The 22,199-nt window shown below is 38.2% G+C and overlaps 1 long non-coding RNA gene across 2 annotated transcripts in view; it reads left to right on the top strand.

The window, feature by feature from the left end:
- The window catches only part of LOC128315585 (uncharacterized), a 107,611-nt gene that overhangs the window by 1,085 nt on the left and 84,327 nt on the right, over nt 1-22,199 (top strand). For both annotated transcript variants that reach the window (XR_008298488.1, XR_008298489.1), the window contains exon 2: nt 243-310. This is a non-coding gene — a long non-coding RNA (uncharacterized LOC128315585). The remainder of the gene's footprint in view (nt 1-242; nt 311-22,199) is intronic.

Genomic DNA, 22,199 nt, shown 5'->3' with positions numbered 1-22,199 from the left:
AGTACTCAGTATGCTCAGTATCTACTTTTCATCATAAGTTTTTCTTGTGCATCCACATAATGCATTACTCTCTGTGTATAATATAAGACACTTGTTTAATAAAGCAAGTGATTGTCTGTGTCAGGGAGATTTGGTCCTCTCTGCCTCTCTCAGTCCATGTGCAGAGCAGATCAAAGACCTGAATTACCTCTGCCTTTCCAAAGACAGCCAGATGGTGTCTTGATTTTTTTTTCTTTTTTCAGATTTGTTAGCAATAGAATTCAAAGGACAAAAGAATCTGTGTGATGCTACAGATGAAAGCTCTACCCAGGTAAGTTATTTTTTAATTAATATCATGCATACCTTATCTTATTTCACGGAAGTTTTGAGGACTGTCATGAGAGTGCACCTAATAAACATGAAAATGATGAGTAAATGAGTAGAACAAGGTAAAATAGAAATCACATGCTGGGGTCAAGATAAGAAGAAAATAAGAACCCTGATATGTATGTGGAATACTAGACAGTTATTAAAGAAGAACTTTAAATTTGTCTCTGAGCCTCCTAGCAGGAAGAGTGAAAAGTGAAACATGATCCTCAATGAGCAGAAGGAGAAATCATATCAGTTTCTTACAGTAAGCAGCGTATTCCTTGTGGTGGTGGTGGTGGTGGTAATGCTAACCATGACATTCCAGGCACCATAGCATGTTTTACATGCTGCTCTATTTGTGAGACCAACTGCTCCCCTCCCCCACCGCTTCCATTGTGATACTCTTTTTGGGATATTTTTACTTTGTTATGGTTGATATAAACCTGTTTTTCAAGCCACTTGGGTGGCTCCGTTAGTTAAGTGGGTTGGTTAAGTGTCTGACTTTTGATCTCAGCTCAGGTGTTGATACCAGGGTCATAAGTTCAAGCCTCTGAGTTGGACTCCAAACTGGATGTGGATAAATAAATAAGTAAATAAGTAAGTAAGTAAGTAAATAAATAAATAAATAAATAAAGTTGTTTCTCTACATAGAGGCAGTTTGATGTCTGGAAAGAACTTTGGAATTAGACCTAAATTCAATGCTGGCTTCTGCACTTAGGGTTCTGCTGTAACCCTTGGCAAGGCTCTTAATCTCTCTCTGAGACCCAGTTTTCTTTGTAAAATGGAGACAATCTATCCCATAGGTTTATAGAGAGGGTATTCCAGAGCCGGGCACTAAGAGACTTTTTTTTTTTATAAATGTTAGGTTATTACTGCTGTTTTTTATTGTCATTAACATAATACAAACGTTAGGTTCCTTTCTATTTTTCCACAGCAATGTAATATTCAAGAGTACTTGTACTTCTGGGTTTCAGAGCAAATGAGAATACCAAAGTTTGGATGTGAAGATCTTTTAGTACAGTTAAGTGAACAAGGTTTCTGAGTTCCCTTACCCTCCTTTCTTGCCCATAGTGGTTAAACCTCTGGAGACACAAGAGGGTGTTGGTAAGATAGGCCTTGCGCTGAACCAGCAAGGGTAGGACTGGGTCCAGAGGCTGCAGGTCCTCTGGTGTGTTCTATACAGTAGCTCCACTCCTAGTCACCAGTGGATGGCAGCTGTTTAGATCACCTTGATATTGGTCACTGCATGAATGAGTTCCAAGAGGAGGCTGATAGATCTCTGAGTATTATGTTGGATGGGGGTGGAAGCACTAAGGTTTTACAGGTCACTACAGAAAGTCAGTATTCTATTAAATAATGGGGATTTGGGGCAGGAACAAAATACAACGTGATAGACCCCTTTCCCCCACTCACTCTGTCTCTTACTGTGTAGAGCTTTTAAACTGAGTACTTGCCGAGGACCCAGCAGTGGTTCTGGGTTTTACGGAGACCAATTCTCGGTCCTGGACCCACCACCTTTCTTGCACTCTCCGGGCAAATGGCCTCTGAGATTTTCTCTTTCTGTCCCTCTTCCTTTTTCTCTCTTTCACCTGCTCAGTACCCACTAACCTCTCACCCTTCTCCTCCTGCTAAATCTTGCAGGTTGATAATGGGTTAAATATATCAATCTAGTCCCTATATTTGCCGAGGTTAGTTGTATCTTAAAAAAGTATGGAAACTTATATGTATGTGTTTGACCTGTTTTGCTAGATTGTAAGCTTCCCAAAGTCATGAACTTCATGCTGCTTATGCATTGATTGGCTGAATATAGATTAGCAGGTAATTTGTTCCAGGCAGCCCCATGACTAAGCTGCTAAGAAGCAGCATGGCATAGCAGGGTGGGCAAAAAGTTGGATTCAGAAGAAAGGGGCTCAAGGCTTCGTTGTCTCTATCACTGGCTCCATGATCTTGTGTAATCATCTAACATCCTTAGCTTCTACCTAAAGTATTTACATGGGGTGAACTCAGTGATGCCACATAGCACCAATACTTTATGATAGTGAATCCAGCTGAGAGTAATCTCCTCTTTCTCTGAATTAGCTCTCGTGGCATTTTATTTCTCCATCATTTAGGCACATAACACATCCTTCCTTACATCAAAATTATTGCAAACTATTTCTTATCTCTATCATGCCATAAGCCCCAGGAGTGCAGGAACAGTGTCTGCATCAGTGTTTCCAAAAGAGCTATTCCAGTGTTTTGTACCACTGTACTCAATAAATATTTTTGAGTGAATAAAATCTTACCCTTTATTCATAACATCCACTAGTTTGGTGTAAAAAGAGGGAAGGCTAAACTTTGGGAGGGCTGGCACACCTAGGCCTCATTCTGTGCCGAGTCCTGCTGTCTTATATCCATGTCAGCCAGGGTGCACAATCAGGCTTGTGTTTGTTGTTTCGGGGTATAGGCCAAATGATCTAGAACAAATATCCAGCTCCTTTCTTTAGCAAATGCACAGAATGTGATAGAAGGAGAATAGGCCTTATGATGGCAGAAGAGAGAGGCACATGAGGAACAAGTTTTTTCTCCTCATGAGTGTAGATAGTGGGCATTGAACAATGTGGTATGCAGCCAGCAATGGGGTCCATCCATCTCATGAAGGGAGTTCAGCGAGGCCTACCTGTTACTGTGGCATGATTTTCTTGGCCATGTTTGCCAACTCCCTGAAGCTCTTGCAGGGAAAGGGAGGTGGAAAGGAAGAGTGAGAAGACAGCCATACTCTGTTAATGGGTGTGCATCTTGATTCCTCTCCTGTCTTCAATAGATTCTGGAATATGGCTGTAGGCAGAACCAGTAAACTCTTTTCTAGACCAGTCCTGGTGGGAGAAGGATCTAGTAAATTCTCACAAAAAGGCACTTCCTTGCTACTTCCACCACTGAGGTCACTGGGCCTGCAACCCTGCCCCTTCCTCAGTCCTCGGTGCTCACCTTAAACTGAAGCCCCTCCAAGCAGCCCTTCATGCTGTGGCCCTCCCAGAGCCTCAACCTGCCCCAGCTGGCTCGACAGTCTTACACTTCCACTTTGAAGACTGGTGCTTCTGGAGCCTCTGCTGCTGTTGTTCACTGCCCTCAAGATACTGATATGATCTCCATAGTCATCCCAGCTTCTCATTGCCAGGCCTGGGCTCACACTTGGGACTTGCATGTTGGAAGCCCTACTGACATGTTGCCTTCTTACCTGTATCGAGTTGGGCTGCGGTGGTCCAGATTACTTGCCTTTTCCTCCTGCTGATTCTCCATTCTCCCTTTCCCAGCCCCACCCCCAGACAGCAGTGAAGGTCCCTGTTAGTGAGTTAGTGCACTCTGGCTATTCCTTGAAAAGGTCCGATTGGCAGATCCCAAGGGTGTGGAATAGTACTTCCTGTGTACCTCTCCTCTTATGCACCTTTGTAGTGCAAGAAGTTGCCATGTACCCACATATGAAGGCTGGAGTCTGTTCTCCTTTGGGCCAGTTAGGTTTCCTTGAGGTCAAGTGGCTGCATATTCATCCCCATCCATTTATGGTGCATTTATTATGTAAGTCTCAGACTTACCTATTTTAGAAAATTTCAACATTCTAGAAGTTATTTTTTTCCCTTTCTTTAGCATGTGAGAGAGAGAAGGGGAGGGGCAGAGAGAGAGAGAGGGAAATAGAGAATCCTGAGCAGGCTCCATGCTGTCAGCACAGAGCCCTATGTGGGACTCAAACTCATGAACCATGAGATCATGACCTGAGTTGAAACCAAGAGTCAGAAACTTAACCACTTAACCAACTGAGGCACCCAGGTACCCCTAGAAGTTATTTATTAGTCATGGAAATTAATACTAAGTGCAGTCTCAGACAATCTCTGAATAACAGTGGAATAACCCAATACTAGTTTGCTTCTCATTTACTTAAGATCCCCATGTGGGTCAGGTGGCATCTTTTCTCCAATTGTTGACTCAGGGACCTAGGCTGACCTCTTCTTATAGTTATACCATTCAGAACTTGACTTCCAAGTTTGATGTGGAAAGGGAAGAGAGAATGTGTGGGGAAAGCATGCCCATTCTTAATTACCTCAGCCTGGAAATGACACGTGTGACTTCTGGTCACATTCTGTTAGCCAGCAATCATTCCCAAAGCACCATGTGCCTACAGAAGAATATGGGAAATGTGGTATTTCCTTTTTCCCAGGAAAATGGAAGTAAAACAATTTGATGTCTGAGTAGCTTTTTCTCTGTCACAAATTTTGAGGAGAAACTCTTCTCTTTTCTGGACAAGGGAACCTCCAAGCTAGTATGACCCATACTGAAAGGGCAAGGAAAATAGAAAACACTGTTTAATCAGGTACAAAAGCTAAGATGATTACTATAGGCCAGTAGTTGGGTTTTGCTCTGTGGAGCTAGTTCAAGGACAAAGTTCTCTTTGAGGTCAGGGGGAATTACATTCTGTGAAATTGAAACCAGGTATCTGGAGGAAGATGAAGATGTGAGGAGCCAAAGGATATCCCCTTATTGTAGAAACAGCCATATCAGTGTGAAAAGCCCTAAATCCATCTAGTCCAGATTTCCATAGTCTTTTTATTACCAGAGTCATTTCCAGTGTCTTGAAACTTGGGAAGGTTTAGCCAACAAGCTATAGTGATATTCCAAAGTCCAGGAATTAATCACATCTTTTCTGGCCTTTTACTTTTAGTCCTAATACATACTGTCAGCACTCTGCCTTCCTTCTCGGTCTTGGTTAACATTTTATTTGTATCTTTAATGATTTAACAGATGTCAAATTTTGTTATGGATTTGACAAGGGCTGACATTGCTCAAACGTCTTTGCCCAGGTCTGGTCCATTTATGAGGGGCTAACAGACCACTGATGTCATTTTCATGTGCTTTGATGGAAGTTTTAGTGTCCCAACTCCCCTGTGGAAGGAGTTTTACACTTCTAAAGTGGTTGCAGCCTTCTTGTTAAGTTCTTTACCCAACACGCTTTTGCATTTTACCTTCTTACTGAACAGTTTTTGTAATAGCGTTTTAGAATATTTGGTTCAACACTAGTCAGCTCAAATTTTCCAGATGAGATGGATCGTTAATAGAAGAAAACTTGAAATCTTCAGTTTCTGGGAGAGATGATGGGCATTGTACATCGATCTGTATTTCTAGTCTTCAAAGAGACTAGAAAAAAAAAAAAAAACCCTTTGTGTTGTCTGCCCTTAGAACAGTTGCATTTATTGTTTAAAATAGCCTGACATATTATTCTCATTCCTGAACTTATATGTGAGTAGGTCTTAGAAGTCCTGCCAGAACCTTAGAAACTGCTTGATTGGTTAGTATCCACTGGCCATTAAAGTACCCAAAGAAGCTCTGGCCAAAGAGAGAAACTAAATGGAGATCCATTGAATGCCAGAGACATATGTTGTGAACAGTGCTAACCATGGAGAAGATCTGGCCTTCACCTTCAAGAGTTTATAGCCACATGAACTGTGTGAAAAATAAAAAAAATAAATTAACTGTATTAATAGAGCAGGAAAAGCATGGTCAGAGGCAGACCAATCATACCTGAAGGAACCAATCATACCTGAAGGAAATATTTGGCTGATATCCTTTTAGGTGGAAATATAAAAAACTATTCACGTAGGAGTCAGGACCAAATGAAGGAGTAAGAGTTGAGAGTTTTATTTCTGGTGCAGAGCCCTTCCCTTATTGCCTGTGTGACTGTGGGGGGAGTTCTTTAACCTTTATAAGCTTCCTTTTCCTCCACTGAAAAATAGAGCAGTGTGGATCCTGGCAAACACATTAACTAATTGTGTGGATCAGATGAAACAGTATATTTGAAAGTGCTTTAAAATGGTGAAGTGCTACATCAAGGTAGAGGCAAAGAGAGGCCTTAATTCTGTACTCTCTACTCTCCTTCATCTGCCCCCCACCCTTCATCCACACACAAACTGCTGGGACTCTTTATTGCAGTGCAAGAAACACTTCTGGGTGGAGGTGGTGTGAATGTGAATGTTTTTTGGTATGTTATTTGGCACCACAAGTATATGTGAAAACAGTGATTTTGGTGAAGATCTTTTTCTTCCCTAAAAGTTTGCTTCCAGCTGCTGAAATCATTTACTCTGTGAATGGAAACACAGTTTAACTCCAGTAGGATGTGGCACTTGGTGGTGACACTAGACCAGTTCTCTGAAAATCAATTTGCCAAATTACCAATGGCAGGAACCCAGCAAGCATATATCTTTTACCAGGTAGAGGAGAGTTTGTAAAGAACCTTTTTCACCCGCAGAGGTAGAGACGGGCAGAGCATACACCTGCAGAAATAGAAAATCTGTAAAGTGCGTTTTAAGGAAAGCTCATCCATTCACATCTCCATGTTGAGTCCTGGAGAATTGCTTCAGCAACTGAAATGTGACTCATGGAAAACTGATAACTGAGCTACTCTGTCAAATCATCTATGAAAACTACTGGTGTGATCAATCACCAAAACTAAACTTTGACAAAAATTCAGCAGCAACTCAGTGAATTCAACAACTTGGTCAGACTAGTAGAGAGTGACAACTGATTTAAAAGAAAATGGGTTGGGTCTACATTGCTTTTGCCACTGTGTGTGTGCGTGTGTGTGTGTGTTGAGGAAGAGTGCTGCAGTGGTGGCTTTTAGGTAATGGGGGTTTTCAAAACTGGGTGAGAGTTAGGATCATAGTTTTCTGTAGTTTATGCACTTTGGAGCAGGATCTAAAATGGTGTTGAGGATAGGAGGGGAATGGAGGCAAATGCTCAGTGTGAAATGCCCAGCAGAACCCAAGTGTACAGGGCCTGTCCCATGAATACTGGAATCCAGGCACAGAAAAATCAATCAGGTTTCAGAAGCATCCATACCAGGTTTACAGCTCTGGTTAGAAATGGCTCTGGGGCTCCCCAGGTGGTCAGAAATGTGGGTTGGATGGCATCAGTGCTAGCATCTGAGAGCAGTGAAGGACCAGGGTGGTTCATGCTGGATCAGAAGCCAGGAACTCCATATTCTGGCCCCATTGTTTCCCTTAAACTGATGTATACCAGTGCTTCTCAAATTCTCTATGAAGGACTTTATTTTTAAATTTCTAATCCATTTAGGACCAACACATGGTCCCGGTATCCGTGACATACACTCAATTTGTGCCACATGTGACTTACCGAATAATTTAGATGATACTTGAACTAGTCTACACTGAATTCAGTGAGATGACTATATTGATCATGGTGCATGTATCTGAAATGTCAAGTTATTGGGTGTTTTAAAGTGTTCTCAATTTTTGATCTTCTCTCTTTCTGAGCTAATAACAGTTTGTGGACTGTCACTGGAAAAGGTGTTTTCTTTTTTCTTTTTTTTTTAATGTGTATTTTGGGAAGAGAGTGCATGTGAGTGGGGGAAGGGCAGAGAGAGAGGGAGACAGAGGATTGATTCCAAGCAGGCTCTGCACTGACAGTTCGAACTCCCGAACCGCGAGATCATGACCTAAGCCAAAGTCAGACGCTTAATCAACTGAGCCACACAGGCACCCCTAAAATAAAACTTTTAATGGTAATATTAAACTTACCATTGAAAACTACATTTATTGGTTTATTTTTAAGGCCTAAAATGCTGTAAATGCATATTTTGCTACCTCTAATTATTATTTTTTTAAATATGAAATTTATTGTCAAATTGGTTTCCGTACAGCACCCAGTGCTCATCCCAACAGGTGCCCTCCTCAATGCCCATCACCCACTTTCTCCTCCCTCCCACTCCCATCAACCCTCAGTTTATTCTCAGTTTTTAAGAGTCTCTTATGCTTTGGATCACTCCCTCTCTTTCTTTCTTTTTTTTTTTTTACCTTCCCCTCTCCCATGGTCTTCTGTTAAGTTTCTCAGGATCCACATAACAGTGAAAACATATGGTATCTGTCTCTCTCTGTATGACTTATTTCACTTAGCATAATACTCTCCAGTTCCATCCATGTTGCTACAAAGGGCCATATTTCATTCTTTCTCATTGCCAAGTAGTATTCCATTGTATATATAAACCACAATTTCTTTATCCATTTATCAGTTGATGGACAGTTAGGCTCTTTCCATAATTTGGCTATTGTTGAAAGTGCTGCTATAAACATTGGGGTACAAGTGCCCCTATGCATCAACACTCCTATATCCCTTGGGTAAATTTCTAGCAGTGCTATTGCTGGGTCATAGGGTAGATCTATTTTTAATGTTTTGAGGAACCTCCACACTGTTTTCCAGAGTGGCTGCACCAGTTTGCATTCCCACCAACAGTGCAAGAGGGTTCCCATTTCTCCACATCCTCTCCAGCATCTATAGTCTGCTGATTTGTTCATTTTAGCCACTCTCACTGGCATGAGGTGATATCTCAGTGTGGTTTTGATTTGTATTTCCCTGATGAGGAGTGATGTTGAGCATCTTTTCATGTGCCTATTGGCCATCTGGAATAGGTGTTTTCAAAGTTGGTTTCTACTTGACAGTTTGCTAATGCAGATGTGGGAGGTTGACTCATCTTTCAAATATTGTGATGCTTCCTCTATAGGTCACTGTCAGAGGATGAGATTTTTTTTTTAATGTTTTTATTTATTTTTGAGACAGAGCATGAACGAGGGGAGGGGGGCAGAGAGAGAGGGAAACAGAATCTGAAGCGGGCTCCAGGCTCTGAGCTGTCAGCACAGAGCCCCATGCGGGGCTCAAACTCATGGACGGTGAGATCATGACCTGAGCTGAAGTCGGCTGCCCAACCGACTGAGCCACCCAGGTGCCCCAGAGGATGAGATTTTTAAACTGCACATTAAGGAGTGCTTCAGAAAATAGAAGCTTAAAATGCTGGTTTAAGAAGATATTGGTTGTCTTGTAGCCTCCATTTTCCCTCCTCCTTTAGTATTAGAACCACAATCTCTAGATATGGAATAGAAACTGCATTTCCCAGCCTCCTTGCAACTGGGAATGGTCATTTGCTAAGTTCTGGGCAAGAGAATGTAAGCAGAAGTGGTATGACACCTTCTGGGAAGGCTAAAAGGGAAAGAACTGGAATGTGGACATAACTGCTAGGGCTCTACCTTTGATATGTTTAGCTGCCGTGAGAGTGGAAGCCCTGAAAAGCAGAGCAACAAGACAGATAGAACCTCCATCCCTTACCATGGACTCAATGTGCCACACTAGGCTGCAATATCAGAATGGCATGAGGGAAAGAAATAAGATTTCTGTATTTTTAAAGACTGTGCTATTTTGGTATTTCACTTATTTGCTAGATGCAATCCTAAGCAATATAAGTACAATTTTAAAATCCTGATATTTTTAGTAAAGGATGTCTTTAACAAAACATCCTTATTTTCCCAATCCTTAAACAGAGAATTTAAAATATGATTTAATCTTTTTATGATTAACAAGAATCACCACTAAGAGCTATGATTCTATGTGCCAACGTCTAGGAGACCATGACCACCTGCTTGTGCGGACTGGGTTTTAAGATTGCTTACCTTGTCAGCTCTACCTGTTTCTACTTTCAGTGGTCTGCATCTAGAAAGTAGAACAATATTTTTAAAAAAAGGTTTCTGCCTCTAGATGGCTGCAATATGGAAATCAAACATATTAAAACTGGGTAGATCAATCCTGCCTCTGTTTACTAAACACTTACTAATGTGCCAAGCCCTGAGCCAGATGCCAGGCATACGTAGATGAATCAGTATAATTCTTGCTCTCAGGTTGTTAAAAGTCCAATGGGACAGTGTTAGTGACATCAACAAAATATTCTAGGAGTATGAAAGAGGGAGCTATTATTTTGTCTGGTTCTGGAGTAAGGTTGTTAGAAGAGGCTTCACAGAAAAGGTGACATCACTGGAACTGGGTCCTGATGTGGGATACTACCACAGAAAGAAGTGCTGATCAAGTCACTTGTAGGGACACAGTTCAGGAGAGTTATGGCAGTAGTGCAGTAGCACAGGGAGGCTGGGACATGTGGCTGGACAGGAAAGTTGAAGCCACATTTAGAGGGACTTTAAATATTTTATTTAAGATTTTGGTCTTTGTGGGAAGTTGGGAGCATTGAAGTGTGTTGTTTGTTTTATCTGTGTGATTCTAAGCAGGACATAGATATGACACAATCTCTGAGCTTAGGGAAATAAGTCAGACAACACAGTGAAAGATATATTGAATGGGGAAAAAATGATAGGAATCTACTGCAGTAGAGTATATACTGTGATCTACTACAGTATGGATGAGAACAGGACTCAAAACGTTGGCCATGAGGGAGAGAGATGCTTGTGAGATATGTATGTAAAGAAGCAAGAAGATTTGGGGGGTTGGTTGTATATGTGGGATGAAGGAAAGGGAGGAGTCAGTTTCAATGTGGGTTATGATACTGATATCAGACTCAAAAGGAAAATAAATTTTATGCAGAAGGTTGGTTTTAGTACAACAGGGTATGTTAGGATAATGCCTAAAGAACATCACATTTTAATGTTTTCTCCTCTGCTGACCTCAACAAATGTGTCTGCTGCACAGTAACAAATATATGTTGAATTAACGATGAAATAATTCAACTAATAAGAAGATCTAAGGAGGAGATAGGGATGTGGAAGTCAGCAGCATCTGTGTGATGCTTGAAGCTGTGGAAGTTGATGAAATGAACCATCAAAAGCATGAACAGAGGTGAAAAGAGAATTTAGGAACCTTAGGAAATCTTATTAAGGAACAAAGAGGAGAGCTAGTGAGGACATCTCAGAAGGGGTGATCAGATAAAAATGTGTCCTTGAAAACAAATAGGACCATTTTAAGACTGAGATGGTGGTGAGTTCTAAATGCTACCAAGGAGGTAAGTTTCATGAGGACTAAAGTCAACAGATTTGGAATTAAAAGTGACAATGATCGTTTAGATCAACTTCAATAGAGCTATCTCTGTAAATCAGCTTCTCTTGAGTGATGACTCTTAAACTTCGGTGTTCATCAGAATCATCTGGAGGGCTTGTTATACACAGAGTTCTGGGTCACATACATCCGCCCTCATTTCTGATTCAGTAGTTTGGGGATATTTGCATTTTTAGCAAGTTCACAGGTAATACTACTGCTGCCAGTCCAGGACCATACTTGGAGAACCACAGCTATAGAACGTCACAGAGAGAAAACAACTGGATTATTTGAAGATGAAAGAGAAATACTTTCCTAAACTCAAAGTTTCCAGAAAGATTAAAAAAAGAGGGGAAGGGGGTACACTGTACTCACCAATTAAGACTTCGTCACCTCCTGGTGGAGAAGCAACAGAATAGATTCTTCTTAAATATTTGAAGCTGAAGAATTTTTCTCAAGACATGACAAACTTCTGTTTTCTGTTCTGTATAAAATAAAAGTAATAATAAAACCAACCTCTGTGCATTGTTCTTGGGAATAAATGAAATAATATGGTAGTGATATGATAGCATTCATCTCACTGTTTGGTGCTCAAGTAAACAATTGTTGAATCAGAGCATAGACATTATTTATTCAAAAGCAAAATAGCCTATACATAAATTAATGTTTCTGGTGATAATAAAAATTGCCTATGCAAATTTCCAGCAGCCCTCCAAAATATGTTTTTATAATTGGTACTCCATTGCTATCAATAAATTATAAATTGAGCAAACATAAAAGGTTTGGTGACTGTTTTCAGGGACAGTGGAATTTAATACTACATACCTCAAAACTTTTTCCTTCTTTCTCTCTGAATATGTGGTCTGCCAAAATTTCTGTCTCCTGAAATATTTTCATCTGGTCACTTTTTAAAATAAACATTTAAGTTAATCACTTAACATTTATTTCACTAATGTGACGAGTGAATGTAAATCACTAAAATGAGTTTGAGGAAAGACTATGAAAATCCACTCAAATAAAAAAAAATGTGAATGTTTGCCGAAGAATTTAATAGGAAGCCAGAACAAACACTGTCAATATTATTTATTTAAAAAATGGAGTATTCATTTAAGTCATGCTGTGATTAAGTAATGAATCCACAAGACTAGGTAAACAAACCAGGTTTTTGAGAAATAAAATTTAAATATGTCTCACAAATATTCTAATCCAGTAATTATATTTAGGTAGACAGTAGTTATTGATTGTGCCTGTTATAATTATATAACAATGATATTTTAAAATTGTGTCTGCATATTAAGAGAAGGAAAATATCTATAATATATCAACTCCATATAATTCTCCTGAAGATTAAATAATGTATATAAATGTTTACATTACTTGGAACAAAGAAACATGATGATAATAACAATAATAAACACAATAGCTATTACTAATTTTGTCTGAAATTATGGTTAAGTCATTCTTACTACATTAACCTAATTTAATCACTATCACTTCACCATATAGTAGGTGGATATTACGCTTAGCCCTACTTTACAGATAAGGGAAATTAAGATTTAGTGAGGTGAAGTAACATCCTAAGTAGCACAACTAGTAAGTAGTGGAACCAGTATTAGAACCCAGACCATCTAGCTCCAGGGCTATCCCCTCCCACCCACTGCCAATACAATGTAAGACGCCCATGTGTTGGTGTGTATAGTATGCATGGATCTAATAGAAATGTTAATAAGAGAAAGCGTAATACTAAATATGTATCCAGTGTACTTAATTTGAAGTATTTAATTACAAAGCATGCTTGACGTTAACTTGAATACAGAAGATGTGTCTAAAAGTAGATGGTAATCATGTAGATAGTTATCAAAACATGCCAAATAAAATGCTACACACACTTTGCAAGTCATATATCTCAAGGTCTTATATCAAGAGTAGATAAAGAACTCTAACAACCCAGTAATAAAAAAAAATGGGCAAAGAATCTGAATAGACATTTTTCCAAATAAGGTATATAAATGGCCAATAAGCACAAGAAAAGATGCTTGATATCATCAGCCATCAGGGAAATGTAAATCAAAAGCACAATGAGATACCATTTCACACATACTAGACTAGGATGGCTAGAATCAAAATGTCAGAAAATAACAAGGGATAGTGAGAAAAAATTGGAACTCTCATACACTGCTGGTGAGAATGTAAAAAAGTACATAGCCACTTTGGAAAACAATCTGGCAGTTCCTTAAGTGATTACACACAGGTTAACGTATGTCCCAGCAAATCCACTCCTAGATATGTACCAAAGAGAAATGAAAACCATAGTTCACCCAGAAACTTGTATAGGAATATTTATAGAAGCATTATTTTTAATAGCCAAAAGATGGAAATGACCCAAATATACATCAACTGATGAATGAGTAAAAAGGGTAGATCTACACCATGGAATGTTATTTGGCCATAAAAAGGAATGAAATACTGATATATGCCATAACATAGATTAAACTTGAAAACATTATGCTAAATGAAAGAAAATCACACAAAAATCTGTTTCTGTGCACTCACAATGAGCTATCTGAAAGAGAAATAAAGAAAATAATTCCATTTACAATAACATCAAGAACAATAAAATGCTTAGGAATTTAACCAAGGAGGTGAAAAAAATAAGTGAATTTAACCAAAGAATTTTCTGTATGTTGAAATCTATAAGACATTGATAAAAGAAAGTGAAGAAGGCATCAGTAAATGGAAATATATCCCATTTTCATGGATTAGAAGAATTAATATTGTTAAAATGTCTGTACTACCCAAAGCCATGATAGGTTCAATGCAATCCCTATAAAGATTCCAATGGCATTCCATATATATAATCGAATATTATTCAGCCATAAAAGAAGAAAATCCTGCTAATTTCAACAACATGAATGTAACTGGAGGGCATTATGCTAAGTGACATAAGTTAGACCCAGAAAGAAAAGTACTTAGTAATCTCACTTGTATATGGAATCTAAAAAAGCTTAAAAAAGGAACAAAGAATTGATTGGTGGTTTCCAGAGACTCACGGGGTGGGAGAAGTGGGGAAATGTTGGTCAAAGGGCACAAACTTCAGGTATAGGATGAATACATACTGGAGATTTAATGTATAGAATTGTGACTATACATAACAATTTTTTATACTTGAAAGTTGCATGGAGAATATGTTCACACCCCTGCCACACACACACAAATGTAACCATAGGAGGTGATGGATGTAACTAACCTTATTGTGGAAATCATTTCACAGTATTTACATAAATCATCATGTTGTACACCTTGAACTTATACAATGTTATATGTCAATTATATCTCAATGAAGCTGGAAAAAAAAGAAAAGAAACCCAGTCACAAAAGACCACATATTACATGCTTCTGTTCATACGAAAAGTCCATAAAGGGAATATATATAGTGACAGAAATCGGATCAGTAGTTACCTAGGATTGGGGAGGTTGAGGAGTGGTGGTAAGTGAGTAGGGGGATGACAGCTAAAGAGTATGGGGTTTCTTTTTGGGGTGATTAAAATGTTCTAAAATTGACTAATGATGTTTGCACATATTTGTGAATATGCTAAAAAATCATTGAATTTGTACACTTTATGTAGGTGAATTGTATAGTACGTGAACTATGTCTCAGTAAAGCTGTTAAAAATATATGAAGCACTTTTTGTGCATGTGTACGTATGTGTGTATTTATTTATTTACTTATTTATTTATTGAGAGAGAGAGAGAGAGAGAGAGAGATACCAGGGGAAAGGCAGAGAGAGAGAGAGTCTAAAGCAGGCATTGCACTGACAGTGTGGAGCCCAGTGCAGGACTTGAATTCACAAACCCCAAGATCATGACATGAGCCAAAATCAAGAGTCTGATACTTAACTGACTGAGCCACCCATGTGTCCCTGTGTGTGTATATTTAAAAAATGATTGGTGTAGGTGGACAGGACCAGAGAGTGCCAAAGATTTGATCACAACATTATTAAAACACTAAATACTGCCAAATAATTTTTTATAATAATAAGATACAATAGAAATCCAGAAACTGATATTTTTACATATAAAACTTAATACATGATGAAACCTTACAAAATAGTGGGTCTTGAGATATTTAATAAACCTAGTATTACATTAATTAAGATTTAAAAGAATTCAGAGCCACACTCAAACAAAATAAACTTCAGGTTCAAAGCAACACTATAAGCAGAAAAATAAGCAGTAAAAAGCATTGAATATTTCTCTGATTTTTATAAAAATAACTTACTAAACTGAAAGCAATAGAATTTCAGTGAATTTAAAAGCAATAGAATAAATAAAATTTAATACAATAAATTTGATCCTATAAAATGAAACACTTCCTTAAATAAAATTCATTCTTTTTTATGGCTGAATAATAGTCCATTATATTTTTATACCACATATTCTGTATCCATTCTTAAATTGATGGACACTTTGGCTGCTTCCATATCTGGGCTATTGTAAATAATACTGCTATAAACACAGGGGTGCGTGTATTCCTTTGAATCAGTGTTCTTGTATTCTTTGGGTAAATACCCAGTAGTGCAATTGCTGGATCATAAGGTAGTTCTATTTTTACCTTTTGGAGGAATCTCCATACTGCTTTCCACAGTGGTTGTACCAGTCTTCATTCCCACCAACAGTGCACAAGGGTTCCTTTTTCTCCACATCCTCACCAACACCTGTTGTTTCTTGTTGATTTTAGCCATTCTGACAGGTGTGAGGTTATGAGCTCTAGTGTAATGCTAAGCAAAATAATCCAGAGAAAGGCAAATATCATATGATTTCACTCATATGGAACTTGAGAAACAAAACAAGCAAAGGGAAAAAATGAAAAAGAGAAACAAATCAAGAAACAGACTCTTTGTTAAAGAGAGCAAACTGGGGCACCTGGGTGGCTCAGTCGGTTGAGAGTCAGACTTCAGCTCAGGTCATGATTTTCACGGTTCATGAGTTTGAGCCCTGCGTCAGGCTCTGTGCTGACGGCTCAGAGTCTGGATCCTGCTTTGCATTCTGTGTCTCCCTCTCTCTGTGCCCCTCCCCTGCTCACACCCTGTCTCTCTCTGTCTCTCAAAAATGAATAAACATTAACAAAAATTTAAAGAGAGCAAACTGATGGTTATGGTTAAATAGATGATGGGAGTAAGGAGGACACTTGTCATGATGAGCACAGGGTGATGTATGGAAGTGTTGAATCACTATATTATAGACTTGAAACTAATATAACACTGTATGTTAACTAACTGGAATTAAAATAAACACTTAAAAAACATATTTCTCAAGCCAATTTTGGTAAATATTATATATTACAAGTAAACTATTATAATTTGAAATATTACATATTGAAAATTGTATTATAATTTGAAAACATATGCATTTTATCAATAAAGACTTTTAGTTGGCAATGAAAAAATAAAATAAATTCCCTAAAATAAAAAAGTGAAGCAACCAACAGAACAATAATTTTAAACAAATATGACAAAATATTAATATTTAATCATATAGAGTATATAACATTGTACTCAATAAATAGATGTGCAAGAGACCATTTACATAATATAAAATGCCATTAACAAATAACTGTAATAAAAAGAATTTGGCTCAATAGCAATAAAACACAAATTCACTAATGATTTAAATGTTTACATCTATTAAATAAATGCATTAAAATGGATGATAATGCTGATAAGATTTTAGTAAAGCCAGCTCACTAATTTTGCTTTGGTGACATTGTAAATCATTATATTTTTGGTAAAAAAATTGTCAGTCAATACAAAAACCATATCCATATTTACATGCTCTGATTTGATAATATTACTTATGTAAATTTACTTTGATAACCCAAAGGAAAAAATACAGTTATATATATGTTGATGTTTATTATTGAAATTTCTGGAAAAAAACTAAATATTCAACAAGTATTTATTAAATTAAGGTCTGTGAACTTCATGGAATAGTATGCAGTCATTAAATCAGAAGTATAATGACTAGCAACATGAACAGATGATTATGATAGTATGTTAAGCAAAACAGATAAGCAAAGCCTCAAAAAAAAAAAAAAACCCCACCAGAATACAAACTTATATCAACTACCTAAAACTAGTATATGCATATGGACAAGAGTTAGGAGGAAGCATAGGAAAAAAAACATTTGATTTGTTAGAAGAGAAGAGCTGTACATAAATATTTTAAATTTTATCTCAATTTTCATTAATATTATAGGCAGAAAGTGAGAAATATGCAGTATAGCTGAGATGATGTGCTGTCAGTTACACTTAGCAAAGCTGGTTGCTATAGCAATAGGTGAAGTAAAACAGGAGTTGAGGATATGAGGCAAAAAATTAGAGATTTCCAATACGGTTTATGAAAATGTTAAAATAAACAAACATTTTGCAAAATATGTTTAAGGTATTTTAGGAAAGTTTTACCTTAATATTCAACTCCTTACTCCATGTTTGGGAAATAAATTGCTGTAGGAACCCAGTGGTGGGTTCATAAGAATGAGTGCTGAAATGAGGAGCTCTTGTGTGAGGTCAGAGATGGTACATAAAAACTGAAGAAGTAGATTAACTCATGCTGAGCCCAGCAAGCCTCAAGATGGGACCAGAGGGCTGTAAAACCAAAGATGCTGAAGTGCAAGAAAGGCAGAAGCAAACATCTTGCTTTATAATCATCTGGAATGCTTTTTTTAAAGTGTTTTTTGTGTTTTTAGAGAGAGGGAGAGAGCAGGGGAGGGACAGAGAGAGAGGGAGAGAGACAGAGAATCCCAAGCAGGCTCTGCATTGCCAGCGCAGAGCTTGACACAGGACTTGAACTCACGAATTGTGAGACATTGACCTGACCCGAATTCAAGAGTCCGATGCTTGACCAGCCGAGACATCCAGGCGCCCCCATCTGGAATGATTTTTAAAATCATCATGCTACTTAGTTTGCAGAACAGTGGAAAAAGATTCACTCTCAACCTACAACAACCATACACACACACACACACACACACACACACACCCCAGATAACATGGAAAATCACAGTATTTATGAAGCCATCAGAAATTGAGATCATAGGGTAACCAATTAATCCAAACTCTAAGTAAGCACAAGTACCTCTAAGGAGAGACAGCACAGGAGCAGGGCTTACCTAGTGCAGGTCTTACTGGACACTGCACAAGCTGGTAAGAAAATGTTTGCTAAAATCTTCAACAAATTGCTCAAGGCCAAGGGTGGGATAGCGTGAGAATACAGAATGCCTGAACACAGTAGAAAACAGGGGAAATAGCACCACTTTCAGGTTCTTCTCCATAGACCTCAAAAAGTGCCTACCAAAACAGCAAAGTGAGAGTCCTAAAAAAAGCCATCCTAGGGTCTGCAGGAGGGGAAAAGCAGCCACAGTAGGAAGGTGATAAAGACTTGCCTGGTTCCTTCTTTTCTATTTTTTTACCCCCTAAGGAACAAAAGTCTTAAGCTGCTGGGAGGAGTGCAGCAACATTTGTTGCACTTTATGGTACTGGTGAAGACTCATTACAGTTGGTGGAAGGAAACAGAAAAATCTCTCTGAGGGAGGTGCAGGAACATTTCCAGTCCTTGACCATTAGAAGTCTTCTACAGCTGGAAGTTAGGTCTTCTTCATCACCAAGAAGACCTCACCCTTGCACCCCAGAGACACAGTTCATGCCTAAAACTGAGGCTTAATCAGCCCTAAAACACAGACTGAGAATCAACAGCTAATAGCGGTCCACTGCCTGTAGAGGGGCACAATTGTGCAGAAAGACCTGTCTGAGGCACAGGAACGAAGGAAAGACCTAAACATGATGGTGGGACAGACAAGGAGGAAAAGCCTCTGGCAAACCAGCCACCACGCTAAATACAAAGTATTCTATGGGAATTTGAAACACATGGTGCACTGAGTGTAACCTTAGCAACAACATCCTCCACACCCATTTAAATTTCTGATTAAATTGACTCAGCCCCCATACTAGAGTCCTAGCAGAGGAAAAGTTATGCCCATTTCCATGTATAAAATGTATTTCCTTTGCTCGCTATTGTACTGCACAATACATCTAGGTTTCAACAAAAACTACAAGGCATACAAAGAAGGAAGAGAAAAATACAACACAATTTCAAGAGACAAAGCAATTGACAGACTAGACCAAGATATAACAGATGTTGGAATCTGTGGACAGGGAATTTTAAATGATTAATATGTCAAATGATCCAGTGGAAAAGGTATATAATATGTATTATTAGATCGGTAATATCAGGAGAGAGATGGAAGCTATAAGAAATAATTAAATGGAAATGCTAGGAAAAAAATCACTTTAGATGAAGATTGCCCCCAGTGCCTGCTTGATTCATCAGTAAAATCAATACAGCCATGGGAATAATCAGTGTACTTGAAAACAGACTGATGAAAATCACCCAAACTGAACAAGGAGGAGAAAGAAGAGAGGGGGAAACAGAACAGGGAACTCAAGATCTATGGGACAATAACAAAAGCCTAACATATGTATAATTGGGATTCCAGAAGAGAAGAAAGTAATAGGACACACGAAATATTTGTTCTTAAGAAGAAATAACGGCCCCAAATTTTCCAAAATGAATAAAAGATTCCAACCAATAGATCCAAGAAGCTCAGAGGATATCAAACAGGATAAAAACAAACGCACAAAATACCCAAATATATTGTATTCATATTGTATTCATACCCAAATACATTGTATTCAAATTACGGGAAACCACGGACAAAGAGAAAATCTTGTAGGAAAGCAGAGAAATGAAAGACAAATTACCTACAGAAGAACAAATCTAAGAATAACAGCAGATTTTTTTTATCACAAACTGCTAATCATAAGATAAAAAGAGTCATATCTTTAAAATGCTGAAGGAAAAAAAACCTGTCAAAAGTCTATACAAACAAAAATATCTTTCAAATATGAAAAATTAATGACTTTTCCAGAAAACCAAAAATGAGAAAATATGTTGCCAGAAGGTCCGTGCTGAAATAAATCCTAAGGAATGCTGTTCAGGCAGAAGGAATGTGATGCCAGACAGAAATTTGGATATACATATAGAAGAGTGCTGGAAATGAAATAAATGATGAAAAATATAATTCACTTTTCTTAATTCCTTTAAAAGATAAATGGTCTAAAGCAAGAACGGTGACAATGTACTATGTTATATATTATGTAAAAGTATTATATAAAATTAAAATGTATGACAGAAGAACACCACATATGGAAGCACATGTAAAGCTAAACAATACAGAGTGGACTCTGCTTAGCTAACTATCTAAATTTTAAACCCTAAGGGAGGTGCCTGGGTGGCTCAGTCAGTTAAGCATCTGACTTCAGCTCATATCATGATCTCTTGGTTTATGAGTTCGAGCCCCACATCGGGCTCTGTGCTAACAACTCAGAGCCCAGAGCCTGCTTCAGATTCTGTGTCTTCCTCTCTCTCCACTCCTCCTCCACTCAAGCTCTGTTTCTCTCTCTCTCTATCTCTCTCAAAAATAAACATTAAAGAAAAAATTAAACCCAGGGCACCTGGGTGGCTCAGTCAATTAAGTGTCCAACTTTGGCTCAGGTCATGATTGCACAGTCTGTGAGTTTGAGCCCTGTGTAGGGCTCTGTGCTGATAGCCTGGAGCCTGCTTCAGATTCTGTGTGTGTGTGTGTGTGTGTGTGTGTGTGTGTGTGTGTGTGTCTGCCCCTCCCCCACTTACACTCTGTCTCTGTCTCTCAAAAATAAATAAACATTAAAAATTTTTTTTCTTAAAAATTAAAACCCTATGGAAACCATTAAATCATTTTATACAGAGGTAAAAAGAATAAGTCAATAGTGGAGATAAAAAGGGAATCACAAAAAAATGCTCAGTTAATGTAAAGGAACAGAGAAAAAAAGAAAATAAAAAAAAATGGAACAAATAAAAATCAGCTAGTAAGATGGCAGACTTTAATCCAACCATAGCAAAGATTGTATTAAATATAAGTCATCTAATCATACCAATTAAAAGACAGGATTCTCGGGGGTGCCTCAGTTGGTTAAACGTCAGACTCTTGATTTCAGCTCAGGTCATGATCTCAAGGTAGTGGGATAGAACCCTGTGTTGAGCTTCACTCTGATCATGGAGACTGCTTGGGATTCTCTCTCTCCCTCTCTCTCTCTGCACCTCCCCTGCTCACGCACATGCTCTCTCGCTCTCTTTCAAAATAAATAAATAATATTTTAAAAAATACAGGATTTTCAGATTGAAATCAAAGCAAGACTCAATTCTATGCAGCCTATAAGAAACCTACTTTAAACAGAAAACAGATTGAGAGTGAAAGAATGAGAAAAGATATATTGCACAAACTCTAATCAAAAGAGAGTAAGGGCACCTGGCTGGCTTAGTTGGTAAAGTATGCAATTCTTGATTTCTGGGTCATGAGTTTGAGCCCCACATTGGGGGTAGAGTTTATCTGGAGTAGCTATATGTGTGTGTGTATATATATATATATTTAAAAAATAATCTCTACTCCCAACTTGGGGCTTGAAACCACAAACCTGTAAATTTAAATATAGTTAGCATATAGGGTAATAATGATTTCAGGGGTAGAATCCAGTGATTCATCCCCTACATCTAACACCCAGTGCTCCTCCTTAATGCCTCTTGCCCATTTAGTCCATCCCTCCACCCACAACCCCTCCAGCAGCCCTCAGTTTGTTTTCTATATTTAAGAGTCTCATATTTTTTCCCTCTCCCTGTTTTTATATTATTTCTGCTTCCTTTCCCTTATGTTCATTTGTTTTGTATCTTAAATTCCATATATCGGTGAAGTCATATGATACTGGTCGTTCTCTGACTGGCTAATTTCGCTTAGCATAATACATGCTAGTTCCATCCATGTTGTTGCAAATGGCAAGATTTCATTGTTTTTGATTGCCAAGTAATACTCTATTGTGTATATATACCACATCTTCTTTATGCATTCATCTGTC

The sequence above is a fragment of the Acinonyx jubatus genome, chromosome B2 (assembly GCF_027475565.1).
Source record: "Acinonyx jubatus isolate Ajub_Pintada_27869175 chromosome B2, VMU_Ajub_asm_v1.0, whole genome shotgun sequence".
In the NCBI taxonomy this organism is placed as follows: Eukaryota; Metazoa; Chordata; class Mammalia; order Carnivora; family Felidae; genus Acinonyx; species Acinonyx jubatus.
The sequence above is the reverse complement of the archived record's forward strand: the minus strand, read 5'-3'. Positions and strand labels throughout refer to the sequence as shown.